Raw genomic sequence first — 21,102 nt, forward strand, 5'->3', positions numbered from 1 at the left:
CAACAGATTTGGGTCAAAGATACTTAAATGCGTTTCATTTCATTTCAAACATGTAGACTTAGGCTATGTTCAGAGTGCCACAATTTATTAATATGGAAATATAATGATGGCTGCCAAAAAAACATAAATATGTCAGATATTAAACATATATGGTTATATGGGAGACTCTGATCAAATTTGAACCGAACTGGTCGACTGAAACTGAACATAGTTGTGTACAACCGTTTTTATGTTCGTGTGAAATCGTGAATTGATTTAATATTGGTCTCATGCGAGTCGTTCATTCAACTCTCTTAATTATGATAACGTCGATAAGATTCAAAAAACCGTACTTTAAAATCGTCGGTTTGGCATCAGAGATATAGCAGAACTTCTCAACATCTCCTATGGTCGACTCAACTCATTTTGTTTAATGTCTTGTGCATGAAGCGTGTCATTGCTAAACTCGCACCAAATTGTTGGTTTTAAGCTATTTGATCTTAGCATGGAACACAGACGCACGTGTCGTCCTACGACCTACCAAACCGGAGTTTTGAAAGTAAAATTTTACAACTTTTTAAACGTTGTTTCGGTTCAGGTATTGTCAGAGTAAATCGAGCATAATGATTAAGCGTATGTGTTTACTTTGACCGTTGGTGAGGCAGTTATTCCTCTAAGAAATTCTATATCTCTAAAAACTAATTATAAGTAATTATACATACATATAATATTTTTTTTAATAATTTTCGTGTTTCTTAATCAGGCTGGTTATTTCTCTTGTCTACAATGTGTACCCACCTTTAGTTGTTATATTATTGCAACATGTTGCACAAAACATAGTTTCATTGTGCTATCGGTGGTTTCTTTTATCTTAAACAAAATTAATTGTAATGATTCGAACGTGACCGTTGTCCGTCTTTCCAATTATTTTAAATAAATTTGCACAGTAAAGCTCAAGTTTGGAGTAAAATGATACTCCGGATTGTAGTAAAGGAGTCAAAAGGGGCCTTAAGGGGCAACAAAAAAACTTCTGCATCAATTGATTCAACATCTTAAGGTTATTTTATACAAGTTTTGAGAATATACAGTAAAACTTCCGAAGAAAAAAATATTAAATATTTTTCGATTTTTGATCGAGTCCAAAACTGATCGGGTGATAGTGATCGGGTCATTTCTCTACAAGTGATCATTCAAGCAAATTTGAAAAATGTAGTTTCGAAAAAACGTTAAACGCTGTAACTCAAAGTCTTGGCAAGAAATCGATTTAAAATTTCGAAATATGAAAAATTAAAAATTTCAAACTCGACGTGCCCCTTAATTGGTTCAGAACTTCACCACGCTCTTGAAATTCATTCTTTCTTGAAAAATACCAGCTTTAAACTATTTTTCTGGCTAACATACATACTTATATATTTGACATATACGATAGAATCCAAAATGGCTAAAAGTAGGTATTTAATAATAAAAAAAATCTGAATACCATTGTACACGAAGTTATAAATAGAAACAGGCTCTTCAAATTTAACACACTTACGAAAGATGTGATGTCAGATATAATTTAGTTAAGAAATAACCTTTTCAGGGAAAAGAATTCCAAGAAGAGATATTTGGAGTTATTTAATGTTCTAGCTTCCTCGACTTCTTGATTGATTTGCTCGATTTCTCTTGTTTGGTTACACCCGAAACTAGCTTCTCCTTATTTGACAATTTTTTTTTACCTAAACATTATAAAGTTGTCAAATGAAAATAAATTAATTAATACCTACCTAATCAGTAACCCCTTACTGACCAGCGCCTTCTTCTAACTGCTGTATCTTTCAAACGACTTCGCATTTTTATACTCTCAGAGTATAAAAGTTTAGTTCTTCTAACGGTTGTTTGTATCACCTAAAACTAATGGAGTAAGATATAGGTTTATATATATATAAATGATCAGGATGAAGAGACGAGTTGAAATCCGGCTGACTGTCTGTCCGTCCGTCCGTTCGTGCAAGCTGTAATGTAAAAATTGAGATATCTTTATGAAACTTGGTACCGTAAGACGGTTGGTATTGCAGATGGGCATAATCGGACCACTGCCACGCCCACAAAACAAGATACAGATACAAGACTCTTATTTGGCGTACAGGATCACTTTAGGGAGGGGCATCTGCAGTTTACATTTTTTTTAAAGCGGGCGTGGTCCCGCCCTCTAATAGATTTAATGTGCATATCTCTTAAACCGTCAAAGCTCTAATAACAAAATTTACTGTGAAGAAATATTTTTAGTACCTCTATCGATAGTGTGAAAATGGGATAAATCATGTGACAACCCCACCCACTCCCCATATAACGGTACTTGTAAAAACTACTTAAAGCGCGATAAATCAATCGCTAAATGGCAAAATAAATGTTATCTCTAGGATGGTATGAGATGACTTTATAGGAACCGCGATCAAATTAGATAGTGGGCGTGGCACCGCACATTTTTAGGTGAAATCCCATATAATGGGATCTGCTTAACCGATTTCAACCAAATTCGGTACATAACATTCGTCTCATATTTCTAAGTTATAGTGCGAAATTGGATTAAAACCACGCCTATTTCCCATATAACAACAACAAGCATCAATGACTGTATCGATGTAAAACTTTGCGTGTATAATGCGTTTAAAGTGTGCCACCTTGTGACTAAAAACTGTCTGAATCGAACCGAAACTATTCAAGTCCCCAGGTACAGTCAATGTGTAAGATATATCATTGAAATTCAAAAATGGGTTGAATCGGACCAATACTTCCTTTAATATAAAATTTTGCCAACACCTGAAGTAATTTCCCGGGCTTTGATCCTTGCAAGTTGCGAGAGTATAAAATGATCGGTTACACCCTAACTTAGAACTTCCTTACTTGTTAAACATCACTTTAACTTCATGTTAAAAAAGTAATTTATAAAAAAAAATCGATTTTTTCAACTCATCACATGGGAAGACCATTTTAATCTGAAGAATAGGGCTCTCTCTTTTGTTTCTATTCACGTACCTGGCCAGAGATATTTTAACCAAGGAGAGTTTAGATAATACTATACAAAATTTAGTGATTGAATCAATATCTCTTTTAGTTCATCTTTTAATTATTTGATTTTGCATAACACCACTGCTTTATCTACCAATGTTCTGCTTATCTTCCAAAGTAGCTTCAGCAAAAATATATTTAAAGCAAGCAACTGTTTCTAAAGTTCTTAGTTTTTAACCTTGAAATACTACATATACTAAATTATACAACAAAATTTCTTGTTTTACAGAAAAGAAAAGCATGTCATTGCTGTCACTTATGTACTTATCAATCTTCTTATATATATAGTACAGTTAGCTGAAAAGTAAAATTGTAAATTAAGTTTCTGGTCACATTTTCGAATCATGGTGATAAATCAACGCAATTTTCGGGTATGTGTTAGTTGTTTACACAAAAGTGACATATTTCCATCAGACAGTGATGTGGCATACATAGAAATAACGGTACAATTGTGCGTGGGGCAACGTGATGTTCAGTTTGTTAGGAAATCAAGTTTAATGAATTTAAATGTGTTAGACCTCTGCATTATGTGTTTCCGTGTTACATAAGGTCTTTTGAACAATTTCAGCATATATTTACATCTAACTGCAATTGCTGGGGAAAATAAGGACCACTCATATACTATATGTGTAATTTGTGCTGTTTTGGCAAATATATGATATATATGTATATGAAATAGACACAGTTACGAACTTAAGTATGTAATATTGTCTTTAGCCGGTAAACAAGAAAAACTATCAGAGCAAATATATTACGTGCCAAGTGATCAGTGCTTTGTCGACAATTTTGTTCAAACCATTTTTATTTTGGTTTTTTCTTGAATTCAACGACAGAAATATGTGACTATATAGGCACCGGCGTCTGGTGGCTAAATAGCCACAACATCGCTTCGTACCTGGATATTAGAGAGGATAATATAATCGATTAGAGTGCTTCTTAAATGGTGTATTAATACCAAATCTCAAGTTAAGTTTGCCATAACGGTGATGTCTGACGTCCGATCGCTCTGTTCGTCGGTGTAAACGGGCGTTTTTTAAGACGTGCGGTTTTAACATGGCATTAGTTTTTTCGGGGTTGGTGTTTTTGATAGTTGTTACTTGGTTTATACACAGTTTGGCTTGCCATTTCATAATAAACAGACTTACACCGGAATAACGTTTGCAAATTGTGCAAAGTTATTACCAAAACTGGCTGGAACTTATTCGAGCCTGCCGTAGCGGTCACTTGCCTACAATATTTGTTAAGTCACAATGATAAGTCCTTATCTTTATGTTAAAGCTAAATTTTTGCCATGCCATTAAATTATATGAGTTTTGTTTGGGAATTAGATTTTTTCATTGTAGAACATGTAAATAGTTATGTAATTTATTTGATATACCAATTGTTTATTGTCAAAATTAAAGGTACAATTATTTATATATTTCACTAATAATCTTTTTTACAATACAACTAAAATTATAATAATTGTGTTGTTAATTGGAACAGAAGCTTTGCAAATATTTTGCTTTTCTCATACAAAAACGATTTGAGGGAACCACTGATAGTCTTAATTACACTTGAACTGAAAAGCGGACAATTAAAACATACCACTGGCATGGTTGTATCTCTCTTCACACTCATACACTCTCAAAAAATAGAACGTTTGAATCTTTAAGATTGCCGATTACTAATATAAATGACCAGCTTAACGAGCTGACTCGATTAAGTCATGTCCGTCTATCCGTCAGTACCTTCCATCTGTATATACGCGAACTAATCCCTCAGTATTTGGATATCGATCTTATATATATTTTGCTCATGTGTATTACTCTCTAAGAAGCTATTCATTTGTCGGTATCGGATATCTATGGCATATAGCTGCTACTAACTGACAGATAAAATTCAATACCTTGTATGGACTACTTTCTTATTTAAAAAGGTACCCTCATGAAATTTGCATAGATTATTATTCAAGGCAACGCCACAATCTCCGCATAAATTGTACAGATCGGACCACTAAAGCATATAGCTGCCATTCAAACTGACAGATCAAAATCAAGATGAAGATCTTTTTATATCTTTTTATGCTATAAAAAATGCACCTGTGAAGGGTATTACAGCTTCGGTGCTGCCGCAATTAACGTTTTTTCTTGTTTCTATTAATAAGTGCCTGTCTTTTATCTCGTTATTCTTCCAAAAATATGTATGCAATTATTCAGTGAGCAAAAGAAGCAAAGAAAACGGAAGCCAGAAACTAGGAAAACTGAAAATCACATTTTCACCCCATACTTATTAACAGTTTTACAACATACACAATTGAAAACGCCAGCAAAATTTTCATCTAACGCAATTATAAGTTTTGAATTCGTTTTTCTTTTATTTGTATTATTTAATAACAGTTCTGTGATACTTAGAAATGCATATTTAACACAAACTATGTGAGAAAAATTAAAATTTGAGCCAATAATTGAGCATTTCCGCGCTCCGAATTCAGAATATTTCTTTGAAAGCTATTGTTATTGTTGTCAGGTCAAGAAACATTTTTAATGATTGCGCTGCCATCAGCTGATAAATAAGGTATTATTGGTGCATTCAGAGTTTCTGATTTTATATTTTATCGTAATTTGTAATTGAGTATCGAATAGCGTTTCTACAAAGCTGTTGTTAAAACTAGCTTGTTATACCTATTTGACAACAATAAAATACAATACAATGTTTAAATCAGTGTGTTTTAGAATCTATGCCGTTTTCCAATGCACATTTTGTCAAGAGAAAAAGTGAAAATATTTTCTTTTGCCAGCTGTGCTGTGCAACTTTTCAAAGACATGTGAGTTTCGAAGTTAAGTTGGCGCTGTCTCTTTACTCATTAGCCGTTAATTGCTTTGCTTCGATTACAACGGACTTGCGATTACACCTCGTTCATTCGCTGGCATTGGTAGAGTAATCATTAATCATTACACTGATGCTTAATATTGTAAAATGAGAATATAGAAACCGATATACTTAGCGTATATTTGTAATTTTTTTGTTGTGGTGTTTTGTATCTCGATTTTTCACATGATTAATTGCTATGTAATGAGTTGAATTTACAATAAGTATTATACTGCTATGCTACCATATGTATATAAACTCGTTATGCCCTGAATTTTAAAAGCCATCTCTCTCTACTTTGTAAGTAGTTTAAACGAGTTGCTTAAATTTAACATATACATACAAATCTCCATAAGATCTTCTCTTGATGAGAAAGTTTCAACAATGACCACTGTTTACTCTCTCAGTCACTCCACATCATTTCTATTTGTATTACGATAAGTCGTGATTGTGTCGATAATGAAAATTTAAAAAATGTAATTTGGATATAAAAATTAATCATGACGGAGTGTGGCGAGGACACTAAAGTTCCGTTTAAGATATTATAATCATTCAAGTGGACAGATAGACTTGATTTGTGGCTTAAGGGCTATTTTAATATATTTGATAAATATCATCCTTTTTTTATATTTGATTAGTTTAGATATTTTTATATCTCACTAATAGGTTTTTTTCAAAGTCAAATTATGGGTTTTTTTCGAAATTGTTGCCAATAATTATTCTTTAAAATTCATAAATAAATATTGTGTTCTTGTAAGTTGTTAGTGCTCCTTTTTTGATTATTATTGCAATACAATATTGAAATATGCAATTTACAAAAATTTGGCAATTAATTATTACAAAGTGTACTTTTTGATGCACTGCCAACGCTGACTTTCCAACAGGCTTGTCGATTTCCGTTGCCATTTGAAACTTCACTCATTTCATTTCAATTCGTTTCTGAAAAAGTACGGATATTGTTAAAAAGTAAAAATTACTACAAAGCTTTTAAGTGAAAATAAATGTTGAGTGTTATTTTGGCAAATAGTAAGTGTTTGAAGTATTGTAACAAAATATTGGCTGTAATAAATACATGTATTCGTGTGAAAGCATAAACATATGATAAGGAGCAGTACTAGGCAACTATTTGTCAAAGGAGATTCCCTCTTTTGTTGTTACAAGCGGCTGAGAGTTCTCTTATCTCATTTTATAGCAAAATTTATTATAGCATTTCTGTTCAGAAGAAAATTTGTGACCATAAAAATAATGTGTAGCATACTTTTCGGCGATCATAAGGAATACGCTATATAGTTGGAAAGTTTAAATTGACTCAGCTTACAGTGTGAGAGTTACTATACTAAAGAATTTCTTAAAAATGAATTAAATAATTTAAATTTCGAAAAAATATTTGCTTTAATTTTTCGCAAATTTCAGTAGTTTATAACTAGATAAATAACATGTCATGCATGTACTAACAATTAATATGTCAAATATTTTTCGAGTTATAGCCTTCTAAAGCGTAGCGGCTCAGTTTAGTGGGCGTGGCTCCGAACACCTTTAGGTGAAATTCCATATCTCAACCTTTTTCGATACATAACATTATACTGACATTCCTATATTACGGTGTAAGAATTAGCGAAATCGGAGCAGAACTACATATGTCTACTTCCCATATAACGAAATTTTTAATTCCATCTGATTTCTTCGCATAACAGCTTACAAATAGCACCAATGCATATATTAAGATAAAATTTTGCACAATAGTGCCTGCATTAACTGCCATATTAAGTTACAATGTTGTCGAAACCGGATCATAACTGTTTATAACCCCAGCTGCCGAACATGTGGACCCTATTGAGAAGTATTATGGAAATTCGGAGAAACCCAATAATGGATTGATTCGTTTCAATTCTTCAATTACTCTCTAATATAAAGATTTTCCAACTTCCAGTTGACTTTATATCGCATTTATTGATCAATATGTGAGTTACCTTTCAGTTGGTACTTTCTTCTACTCTTAAAAACTCTGTTTTTGCTAAGAAAAATTTGTCCGTTAAAAAATTACAAATTCAATTTTCTCGTTCAAATATTGAAAAGTCGTAAAAAACTCTTTCAATAGCCATTCGAGTAATCAACAAGTTAACATTGTAAGCCACGATTTCAAAAATTTTTTCGAACTTTTCAATATTTATAATATACAAATATATATTGTAGTAAATTCGGACATCTACAATGGTTTAATCACGCCAATGGAGGCGTGCGCAAAAAATTAGCAATGTGCTCAGCCCATTGAGGCGGATGCAAATTTCGGAAATAAAATTTATCGTCACATTGATAAGAAATTTTAATTAAACTGCATGCAAAAAAGTGGGCATCGCTCGGTGCGAACACATTCAACGACGACAATCAAGGCGGTGCTTGAAAGTGATGACACAGCGGCATGGCGCTGCAGACACGGCGTTTAATTGAACAGCAGGCGCATTGAACACATCGCATGTGTGTGTGCGAAGGTGGATGCAGGCGTCACCTTTTGAATTCTCTTGATAGGTTGACGCTACCGCTGATGAAATTCATTGAATGGACTTCAATTTATCGAAAATTTCATATTGGTTCAGAGAAAGCGCAGACAATTACGCAGATTCAAGTCAAAAGCAGTGGACGCATTGATGCAAGCACACTGTTGCATTTAACAGCTGTACCGTGTGGCAACGTCAGGTGAGTTCTTTGAATTAAATAAATTGGTTTATAGCTTAACACACTAGTGTGTGTGTGTGTATGCTGATAATTTTGAAGTCGGCTTTTTGAAACTTCGTTTTCTTTAATTAGTCGCTCTGGTACATATTAAGTGGCACACTGGTATCACGGCCTAAAAACGCAATATTTGCAGATTTAAATAAAATATTTTAAGAATACACAGTAAAATTTTTGAGGAAGAAATTAACATTGTTTCGAGCTCTCTACTGCTGCAGTGATTCTGGCTTTCTCCGTGGCTGAAAACTAAACTGGTACGTCATTGTATCGAGAAAATTTTATTACGTACAGATCATGATGAAATTTGCTAGTGCTCAGATCATTATCCTAAGAGTAATCACTGCAGCAAGTTCTAAAATTGCTATTTCGAGTAAAAAGCGTTTTAAAATAGACTTATTATGACTGAACTGAGCGGCTACACTTCAGAAACATAAATATATAAAATATTCATTTAAATTTTTTAAAATTATTCTTAAAGCTATAGACCAATGAAATACGCAAAAAATAAAAAAATTAACAAGTAAACGAGTTAACGTCGATTGCACCGCTGCTATTATACCTTCACAAATACAAAAGATTTCTTACATGACCTAGATTCCGATCGTTCAACTTGTAGGGCAGCTTTATGCTATAGTTATTCGATCTGAAATATTTCTTCGGAGATTGTATTATTGCTTTAGATAATAACGCATGCCAAATATCTCAAAGATATCTCGACAAGTAAAAAAGTTTTCCTAACAAGAACTTGATTTTGTTCGTTAAATTTGTATGGCTGCTCCAATACCGGCTGTTCTAAAAAGTGAGCAGCTTTTTGGGGAGAAAAGAACTTGTAAGTCTCAGTTCCTTCACCGTTGGTCCGGCTTTTCCAAAAATGGACACAGAGATCTCTTCTTTACCTAGAAGACAAGTCCTGAGACTATAAGTTAGATCCCGTTTCTTAGGTGTTCTTAAATAGGTAGAGTTTAAAAACCTCCACTTCATCTAATATCTGCAGTTTACAAAATATTCTACAGAAAAAAAAAAATCAAAATATAAAAAATAGTTTTAGGTAAACTACCACAGACAATAAAAAAATAACAAAAATAGATTATATAAGCAACGACAACACCAAACAATTTATTTTTTTCACTTTTAACCTTAAAATTGTCATTGTTTTGATGCGAGGTCTCTCTGTTGCGTCATAATGCCTCAAACTTTATACAATATATTTATTTGACCGGTGGAAGAATGACAATAGCCGACCGCCTTCAAAAGCAAATACTCCAAAGGACAACCAATCGACGTGCCAGAAAATTAAATTCAAAATAACAAAAACGATGAATTCAAAAGAAACAAAAAGCCTGACCCGCCGCTGTTGCTGTTGCAAATGAACAGTAGAAAGCGTCACAATTGCAACAGTGAGTGCAACAAATGAAAAATAAGGGCCGTAATAATAACAAGTAAGCAAGCAAAAACCAACTTCAATGTTATACCCAACGCACAATAAAAGCAGATAATAATTTCGAGTTTAGTCTAAAGGAAGTTTAACTGAAAAACGGGGGGCGTACTCAGGTTAGTAGCACCAAATATGGCTTCAATTCGCGCGACCCGTAGTTTGACCTCTATTGAATCCTAGGAGTCCCAATTTTCGACCGTCTTTACTCGTTTTATTATTGTTCCGTGCAATAATCGCTCTATAAACAAAAAATTATAACACTTCCCCGCGTTTGAAAATATTAGTAATAAAATAGTATAAGCTTCTTGTCTATATACCTTTTATTCGTATAGAACGAACGCTATTTCAGAAAGCTGACATTTTAAAAGATTTTATATTAGGGTTGCCATCTGTTGAAATGATTTGTTCCAAGTGATTTATTAGTTGAATGAAGTTTGCAGTGTTTAAGTTTAAGAAAAATATTTATCTAAGATATTTACTAAAGGGGCTGCCACCTGTTTTTAATATCTTGGATTGTTATGAATGAAATCTCTAATTCTTCTCAATATACCTTTTTGAATACACTGCTTATATGGAATTTTCTGCACAGAATTTTTTTTTATAAAACTACCGTTATTAGTAGCATCCCTCTGTTGCATATTGCACAAGGGTATAGGAAATATGAGCCGACGCAACCGGGTCGTAGTAGTGTGACAGGTGTGAAAAATGCGCCACAACAATACAGTTTACTTACAACAAATAACAAAAAGAGCAAATATAGAAAGCAATAACAAAAACATCTTGAATATTAACGATGCCACTTGCAATAGAAACAAGTTTTATTAACAACTTTTGACTTTCTCGCATCGCAATCGGCAACGAATAGAAGAGAAGCAACAACAACAAAAGCACATTATTGCCAACATAAAGAAGTAAAGACCTATTCTGGCACCATTCTGCTAAAACATTTTTAGTATAGAAGGAACTTTACACTCCAAAATATTCCAATAATTTCTCGTGAATTGCTGAATTTGTATTGCTTTTAATCGAGATTAATGAAATTCTTTGACTTTTAAAACCAAATTTTTTAATTTTATTTTGTTAATTTTAGGTTATAAAAAAGTATAGATGCCACATGATCTAAATTACTCGTAAAGTACTAACAAAATCTATCATTTGAAATGCAGGTATTATGGTCGATGTTTCCAGCGTAATATATATCTCCTATTTTTAAAGAAGCATTTTCTCAAAACAAGAAGCATTTTCAGAAACAATAACATAATAATATTGGCCTCCTATGTTTAATCTTGAAATGATTCCAACGTTGTTATGTTCTATAGTAATTGTGTAACAGAAAGAAAAAGTTTCCAAATAGTACCAAAAAGTTGTAAAATATCAAATCCTAGTTATTAAGTTTATTCTATGTTTACCGAGTTGACTTTCCGTGGAAGGATAAAAAGTTCGGATCGTTTCTGGTTACGTAGATCTTACTGTACTGGGATTAAATCATTGAAATTTATAGAAAAAGAAATTCATATAAAGAGATTTGAATATTTAGCTCGAAGAAGCATCTTACTGTTATCTATCGTCCTAAAGGAATGGACGGAGAACCTTCAAGGATTCCTATTTGTCCTCTCAACTCTCCTTGATCTCAACGTTTTAAGAGACGACAGAAGTTCCAGGAACTATGTTAACCATGGATTGTGTTCAAGAAAACACGAGTCTTTTCTTCTAACATTAATATCCACAGAAATTGTTGATTTTAATTTCACAAATATTGCGAGTTTATTTTTTTTACAAAAATATCACTGCGTAATGCTTTTCTGCAGACCCCCGTATGTGTTAATATCATTACCTGGAATCAACCAAGAACCCGATCGGACTTATACAACGCGAGATACAGATAAATAACGGTATCTATTGGAAGCATAATGGATTTCTTTTTATTACATCTAATATTAAGTTTGCCACGATGTTGGTAATACCCCAAACGAAACGTCGGAGACTCTAAAAAGTAAACATCTAAATGATCAGCATGATGAGCTGCGTCGATTGAGCCATGTCTGTCTGTCTATATGCGAACTAGTCCCTCAGTTTTAATCGATATCGATCTGAAATTTTGTACACGTCTTTTTCTCCCCAAGAAGCTGCTCATTTGTCGGAATCGCCATTATCGGACTACTATAGCCTATAGCTGCCATACAAACTGAACGATCGGAATCAAGTGCTTGTATGGAAAACTTTTTCATTTGATAAAGTATCTCTACTAAATTTTGTATGTACTTGTATTATTGCCCAATGCAACGGTGTACTCTCCAAAGAAATTGCTCTGGTCAGAGTACTTTAGCATATACCTGCCGTACAAACTGTACAATCGTAATCAAGTCTTTGTATGGAAGCTTCATTATTTGCGAAGGGTATTCATGCATCGGTGCAAATGAAGTTAATGTTTTTTCATGTTTATTTTGTCAGTTTCTCAATTTCTTTTCCAACCTCGCATTATTTTCATTCGCAATATTAGTTTCCTTTTTTATTTGACATTTCCGATTGCGAAATATCAATTTCTCTTTGAACTCATTCGCCAAAAGGTTTGCCCCAAAAACAAGCGTGTGTGCTACAATCTCTGGTGCCAATATAAATGAGTATGACCAAATGACATGCCAAGTCAACGATAATAAAGCCCAAACACTTCAAGTAACTACTTTTTATTTAGACGATAAAAATTGACAGCAAAAAACGCTGTTTTCGAAAACATAAAAAATGTCTAGCGAGCAACACAAAAAATATTGACAAAACAAGAAATTACAAGGAGACAAGACGTAGAAAAAGAAAAAGACGTGTCCGTTTTTTGTCGCGAATTGCATGTCTTTCTCACATTTCACTGCATTGTCCTGCGTCGGTTAACGGCGACGGCGAGGGTCGGAGCTGTGAGTAAAGTAAAGTGTTTGCAATTTTTGTCGATCGTTCATTTGCAGCGCATTTCCGTTTGTGCTTGCCACATTGCCTGACAACATTAAACTGCAATAAAACAAATAGCAATTTTGGCATCGATATCAATAAGAAATGCCTTTCGGGGTACGGCAGGTGAGAGCGGATATGGAGAGCGAGCTGTCGGCTGCGATGTCTGTGTTCTTTGACAGGTGTTTGTTGAAATTGTTTTCTGTTATTGACAATTTTCCATTTTCATACTCGCTATTGTTGGTGTTGTAGCGAACTCTATTACGCAATTGCTTTGGTTCGTGTGCATAAATTTTAGGTAGTTGAGTGTAATTCATATTCGTTCATACAGTTTTAGGTGCATTTCGAATAAAATGAAGGCCGAAAGTTAAAAAGAGTGTGGAATTTTAAGTAAAGCAACAGTTCTTATAGCAACTACAAAATGTACGAGTATAACTAAATCTGAAAACGTAACCCGCCAGCGGTGCCTTCTATTCACGTTGTTTGATGTGTATAAACAAGCTTTAAGTCAAATAAGTGTTATTTAATAACGAAAACATTTATTTATGAAGATCTTTTTCTTGATTTGGATCGGTCAGTTTGTATAGGAGCTTTATGCTTTAGTGGTTCGAATTAATAATTTATTTTCCACAAGAACTTCGTTTTGGTCGATTAGTTTGTCTGTCAGCTATATGCTGTAGTGGTTCGATATCGGCGGATCCGTGTGCTCCTGATGAAGTTCATCAATACAAACAGTTTTATATGCGCATCTTCTGAAGCATCGTCAACAAATCCACGACCGATAGTTGCAACTCTTTTCTTAAAGTCTTGCACTTGCGTAGAAGATGTTCTCAAGTATCTATGCAGCATACATCCAGGCATGTCTCCCAATTAGACAGTGACCAGTTAGCATTCCTACTAGAGTTCTGTGGTCATTGCTTTTGAATTATGATAGTCGGCATGTGCGGCCTGCTTGTTGAGCAAGTTAGAGATTGACTTCACTGAGACTAGCTATATCTACAAGTAGCCATAGGCATACATATATAATTCCTCTTCATCGAATTTTAATATACTGGAACCCATTGCAGGTTTATCGTGAAAGAGGAAGTTTGTTTCATAGAAAGATCAAGACATGTTAACAAATATTCATCTACTACCGACTGAGGTTCGTTCGCTTATTCCCAGGTATAAGTATTAGAGAGCTGTCGGCTGATTTCAGATGAAGTGTAACTATGTAAAAAATTATATAGCTTATCACCCTCTAAATAACTGCTTCGTAGAAAATAAGGAAAGAACTCATGTCATGTAGATTAAAATACTGTCCAGTAGAAATTGTTAAAATAATAGCTGTAAGAGTCTTAAGTTTAGAAAAATGAGTTCGGAAGTAATAAGCTTTTCGCCATGTCTGTATTGGAAACGAAAAAAAAGAAATCAGCAGATGAATGAATTGTTCTGTATAAACAGGTAAAAAACTCTATCACAGTTTATTTTCAATGAAAGACATAAAAAATATTTGAAAAAAAAGTAAAAATGGAATCAAAAATAAAACTCCAATTTGCAAGTAATTTATTCATATAATTATACAAACTAAGTTATAGTTGATTGTATCCGATTTAAATTTATTGCGGCATATCAAATTTATTACCCTGCCAGATTAAGCAAACAAATTTGTGAATTAATTCGATGCAAATTAAGTGAAAAAGAAGCAAATTTCAAATAAATAAAATAAAATAAAGCCAACAATTTACGAAACATAAATGAATGGGATAACGGCTATATTGTGCGCCAACAAGCACATTTATGTATAATATCTGCCATAAATGCAATTGTATGTGAGTTTATATAATGGAGTTGCAAATCAGTTGATAACACTGCGCAGCTGCTTGCAACAAAGCATATTTAAATTGCACCGAAATACATAATATCGCAATAAAATTGAGCTTCTATATGTCCTTAACTTTTGAACGCTTTACGATGGGAGTAACTTCAACCATCTCTAATCGACCATGCCTTTTCAAGTGCTTTGACGGAGTTAATGGCTTATAAATGGAATACTGTGAATCTCCCTTACCCTTGAACTACTATGAAATCATAGTTATATTATGCTCTGAGCTAGGGTCTGTCTAAGAAAAAGAAATTGCTACGCTTCCAACTATCCGACTACCAAGGATTCCTAAGTTCTTTGAACATACTATCTGAAGTGGACTAATATAATAGGGTGTCAGCTCGTAACCATTTGTAAACAAATTTCCGAACTTAGTATGGCAAAGTTGAAAGGAGGAACATTTGATGGCCCTCAAATACGGCAAATAATGAATGATACAGACTATATCAAGGGTAGAACTCTTCCGAAAATTGAAGCTTAGAAAAGGTTTGTTTAGATAGTCGAAAGTTTCCTAGGCAATCACTAAGTAACAAATTATCAAGAATATGTGAAAATATTATGACAAACTGGAGCAATCTCTAGGAGCAAATTTTATCTATCAACTTAAAATGTCTACGTAATAATGTGGATAAGTTTTCGGATAATTTAGGAAATTATGCTAAGGAACATGGGGAACCGCTCAACTAGTATCTAAAAGTGATGGAAAAAAAGTAGCAATGTTACTGCGATCGTCATATGATGGCAGATTACTACTAGTTCTTAAAAAAGGATTGTCGGCTGGAAAATTATAAAAGGAAGTTTATCAAAGACGTTTTATTGAAACAAAGTGCGTTTTGTATGTTTTCGACATTTACCTTTCTGTTTACTTCGATGCATCCTAATTTTCAAAACAAAACTGGCATTACTAAGATCCCATTAAATTGTTTCTTGGTTTCTGATTTTGTAAAGTGAAATGAAAATAAAGATTTAAAAATAAACGAGAGCAAATCTTACTAAACCACTAATTGTTGGATGAACTGTGGGAACATATATATTCGAAATCGAACTTATACCTAGAGCAACAAAACCACTGTAGATCAGTAATATCGACTGCTATGAATTTCATATGTTAAACGTACTATTCAACGACGGCCCAATAACTTAGCCTATAAAAGAAAAACGAAAATTTTGGAAAAATGGTGATTAAAAAAATAATAATCAAGAAAAAAGGTCTGAAAAGTATAATTCTGGAATGGAGATGACCTTTTCATTCATCTCAAGCCCAGCGTCTGATTTTTTTAAGTTTAATAAAAAAAGAAAGTCTGCCGGAGCCGAATTTGGATAATACGGTGGATTGAATAGTACTGTATAACCTAATTCAAACAATATAACCATGTTGATAACGGAGTTGCAAGCCCTCGAAGCACCTTTGCCTTTCTTTGGTTAATTGAAGTAGATCACTTGTTGTGTAGTAGAAAAAGCGGTGCACATCACCTTTCCGAACGACATAATAATCTTTGCCATCTTCGGAGAGAGTTCGTGAAGACCACTTTTTCGACTGCTATTTGGTTTCTGGTGTACCAGTTGAAACAAGCATAAACTCCTTCCAATCTTGCTTGGGGTCACTGTTGCCCTTGTTGTCCAATGTGCCACCGGCTTTCTCGTGTCCAATACTTTATGCAGTATGTGACCTACATGGTATTTTGAGCTAACACTAGCCGTCCGCTAGAATGAACCACATTATAGAAAATTTGTTTTGAGATAGTGGCGCCATTAGGCGGAGAGGATAAGTATTTTTCCGACCACTCTCGTACTTTTTTATATATTAATTTTCTAAAGAAGGATTGAGGGAAAATTTTAGAGAAGAATACTTTTTTGTCAAAAAAAAAAAAAAAAATTCCGCTGAGTCTGAAGTTGCACCTAATGGCAAGAAATGTACACAACAACAACTGTTGTTAAGCAACAACCAAGGTCCTCTACTGCTGTCAATTATTTTAGTTTAGAATACTCATTTCCTCATTTGCATATTTATTAAAAATCTAAAATTTTTAATTGCACACACTGCGGTGGCTGCGGCCTGCTCGGCTCAGGGTTCGGTGCTGTAACATTTGGGCATATGCTGGTAATCAACTCATTTGCATTACATTATGATAATGAAATTGACATTAACAATATATTACGCATAATTTGACGGCAACTAAACAAAACGCCTGCCTAAATCTGATGGCTGGCGAAATATTTGATCTATTTTGAATTTCAATTCGATTTATGTGCATGAGTGTTGGGTCAAAAATTATGAAATATCGTAAATTATATGTGTTCATATAAACTAGGGTGATGGGGTTGGCGGCATAAATTAAATTTCAATTTTATTTTTAATAACACAAAATGCAGTGTTTCTTAATATAATTTTACATTTATTTGCAAATATTATTCTAAGTAATATTGTATGTCTTCTTTTTATTATATATACATACTCGTACATATATTTTTCCCAAAATTTTTAGATGAAAAACAGAATCTCAACAAGCAAATTATAATTCAGTTTATTAATTATTTAATTTTTAATGCTCGGAATTTGATTTGTCTCCAGGTCGGTATCATACAACAATAAAGTATGTTTGTTATATGCCATTTAACATTTGAGTAAGATTACAGGCATACTGTCATCATCAGCTAATCGTAGCTGATTTAACACAGAACACCTTTGGCTTGACGTACCCCTAACAAAAAATAATTTAACGTAGTCAAATCGCATAATTTTAGAGTTTAACCCCTTTTCTTTAGCACAATGGGCCTCCTAAAGGCCTAGTTGCGTCGTAAGACAACCACTCAACCTATCCCTTTTCTTCTCACCTTTATTATATGGTCACCAAAAGTTAGCACTGGGCGATTCTCTTTGTCGTTGAGAACCAAGAAATCACGAATCATTTGCTAGTAGCACTCAACACTGACCGTAACGTTGGCTACATCAGGTTGTAGAATAACAATGTTCTCAGCTTTTTGATCAGGTCAAACGGTAATTTTTTTGGTTACAAGGCACTTGAAAAGCTCTAATTGCCACTGATTTTTAAACATTGTTTGGATGTATTTCCTTACTTGCCAATTCACTGAAGAATACCAAACACAAACGACAAGCACCTATGTTCATTTTGATAGCTGGTTTGGTTTTGGTTGAAACCATTAATGGGGAATGCTGCTGACAACAACACATTAAATTGAAGCGAGAGAATGCCGAAAAAGACCGAAATTTATAACTAAATACGAGGCCCACACCTTGCCTCTTCTGACTACCATTTGTTCCGGTCGATGCAGAACATTGTCAGTGCAATAAAGTTCACATTAAAACAGGGTATCAAAAATTGCCTTGATTCATGCTAGGTTGCGGTGCAGATCTTTTGAGATGGGAAAATGTTATAACTTCCGATGGGCAATAATTTGAGTAATGCGACTGTATATGTTTTTCTGTAATAAACGTTCAAATATAGTGTATAAAAAACATAAACAAGCTTATAAATCGGATAACCACAATACCATTTCAAAGAAAAGGCACTTCGATTGCGATATTGTTTTCAGTGACTAATATTGCAGGGTGGTATCCAAGCCTGTATTCTGGTCAATACGAGTTTTCTTGCGGGTAATATAGGCCCAATCACAAAAAAGAAGCAAGACTGATAAATTGAACAATTTCAATAGCGCCTTTATCTTCAGCTGTAGTAGTTTCTCTTCTACCATTTTGTCTCATTTTCAAACTCTCTGGGAGTTACTTTACTTTGTGACAGCATAGTTTTTTTATTTGCGAGCTTCTCAACTGTCTTTCTCTATCCCTCACTCTCTCTATAAAACTTACTTATAGACAATGCAGTGAACGCTATGGAGTCTCAACACCCACCGAACATATTTTAATTATTTGTTATACTATTCTATTAAACACATATCAACATATGTCGGTATATGAGGCCTGGTTAAGTTAGTGATTTTTAACTCTTAATAGTTTTAATTAAGTAATTTTCGGTCAAATTTTAATTGGTTAATTTCAAAATTATATATTTATTGATTTAGCAACAAACACACTTTCACATATATATTTGAAAATGTCGTTATTTCGAAAGCCTTCCTCTACAAGTCCAGGTGCACTGTAATACAACTGTATACCTAACTCATTCCACATCAAAGTTGCATGCCACGAACTGTGCTTGGTTGCTGAGTCTGCAAAGCTTCTACAATAAAACCAACAACAATTACCGATTATTCGTTTGCAATTTACTGTGGTTACGCCGACATAATTTGATTATATGCATACGCTTGGCAAATGCTCGGAATTAGCGAGCAGCTTTATGCACCCAATCACGCACGCACACAGATAAATTTATTTAAATGATGAACTGCAGCTACTAAATATAATCGAATTCAGTTAATTATGCGCACAATATTGACCACAAAATACCAAATGCATTTGTTTGTTTATTGTCACGTTTTTATGGAAATCTGCATGCGGTTGTGCTTGTCGCGCCGAGCTAACAAAAATCACGGCATTAAGGCGGGCGTAAACTAAGCCGTTCAGCTTTTAAAGATTGATAACAATGCGATCGTTTATTTATACAATAATATGTATGCTTGGAACTAGATTAGGGTGTACTTTGAAAGTGACGCGAAACTTTTTCAGATATCTAAAAGTTCCATTGCATACATACAGGTTGAAGAGTTTTTATTTGAGTTCACATTTTGGACGACATTTAATTTTACCAATCAAAATAGTGGCTATCGAAAGCGATTTACTAAGCATAGTGATCATCTAGCTTTGCCGTTCAGTTCGGCCGTCCATTCGTCTCTGCAAGCTGTAACTTTAGTAAAATTGAGATATCTTGATGATACTTGGTACACATGTTTCCGACCACCTTAAGACAGTTGGTATTGCAGATGGACGTAATCAGACCGCTGCCATGCCCACAAAACGCCATTAATCGAAAACCAATAAATTGTCACAACCAAGCTGGACGAACAGACACAAGGCTGTTTGTTATTAGGTACTACGTACCATTAAGGAGGAGCATCTGCAGTTTAATTTTTTTTTAAAGTGGGCTTGGTCCCGCCCTGTAATAAGTTCAATGAGCATATTTCCTAAGCCGACAAAGCCATAATAACCAAATTCACTCAGAACAAACATTTTTAGCGCCCCTATAGACGGTGTGAAAGTGGGTGAAATCGAGTGATAAGCCCGCCCACTCCCCATATAACGTTTTTGATTAAAACTACTGCTGAGTTTAGTCATATTAAATACACCAGACAGTGACGCTGACAAGCGGTGTGGCACCACCCACTTTCAAGGGAAAACCCATATCTCGAAGTCTGCTCGGCCGATTTCAACCAAATTCAATGTGTGACGTATGTTACAGTGCGAAAATGGATAGTAACCATCATTATTGCCAATATAACACAATTTAAAATTCCATCTGATTCCTTCACTTTGCAGTATGCAAATCAAGCACCAATAAATGTATCGGGATAAAACTTTGCAAGAATAGTGCGCTTGACCACCTTACGACCAAAAATTGTCAAGATTGCACTACAACTGTTCAAGCCCCCAAATAGCGAATATGTGGACTCCCGTACCGCAGCAGATTTTTTACTGAAAATATCGTTCAATGCGTGATATATAATATATAATTGAAATTCTGGGAAGATCCTTTCCTGATAATAGTATGTCTGGATGTCAAAAATAGGTTGAATCGGATCAATACTTTCTATAGCCCTCATATACCTAATATAAAGATTTTCGAACTTCCGGGTGACTTTATACCGCATATATCGTTTAACATGTGAGTTATCTCAATGGAAATGAGAGAACGTGTTTTACTCATAACAGTGTATCTTTATGTTTAAAATAAATACAAACTCTATCTAGCCCCCATATAACTAACATCAGGATTTTCGAACATCCGGCTGGCGTTACTCCATATGATTGTCACGGTCAGCGAGTATTATGTATTTGCTTCAAAATACCATTTTGAGTATAACTGAGCAATGTTAAAATTATTGCCTTAATCCCTTTCTCTATCCCCTATATACTCCATAAAATGATTTCCGTCTTTCCATCTGTATTTAAATCGTTCAGATTGGTCAAAAGGCGTAACATTTTAATGAAAAATCTTAAACATTATGTCTTTTAGTGCTAAATTAGATTGGAATTGGTCCAATCCTCTGGTGGACGTTTTCCACGTCAACTCAATATATTAAATTTTTCGTTTGAGTGAATATCCTATAAATACTTGTATAT

General features: G+C 34.1%; 1 long non-coding RNA gene across 1 annotated transcript in view; it reads left to right on the forward strand.

The window, feature by feature from the left end:
- Positions 1-7,979: 7,979 nt before the first annotated feature.
- The window catches only part of LOC118681837 (uncharacterized), an 89,126-nt gene continuing 76,003 nt past the window's right edge, over positions 7,980-21,102 (forward strand). Inside the window, exon 1 of the long non-coding RNA XR_004977588.2 lies at positions 7,980-8,574. This is a non-coding gene — a long non-coding RNA (uncharacterized lncRNA). The remainder of the gene's footprint in view (positions 8,575-21,102) is intronic.

The sequence above is a fragment of the Bactrocera oleae genome, chromosome 2, assembly GCF_042242935.1.
Source record: "Bactrocera oleae isolate idBacOlea1 chromosome 2, idBacOlea1, whole genome shotgun sequence".
In the NCBI taxonomy this organism is placed as follows: domain Eukaryota; kingdom Metazoa; phylum Arthropoda; class Insecta; order Diptera; family Tephritidae; genus Bactrocera; species Bactrocera oleae.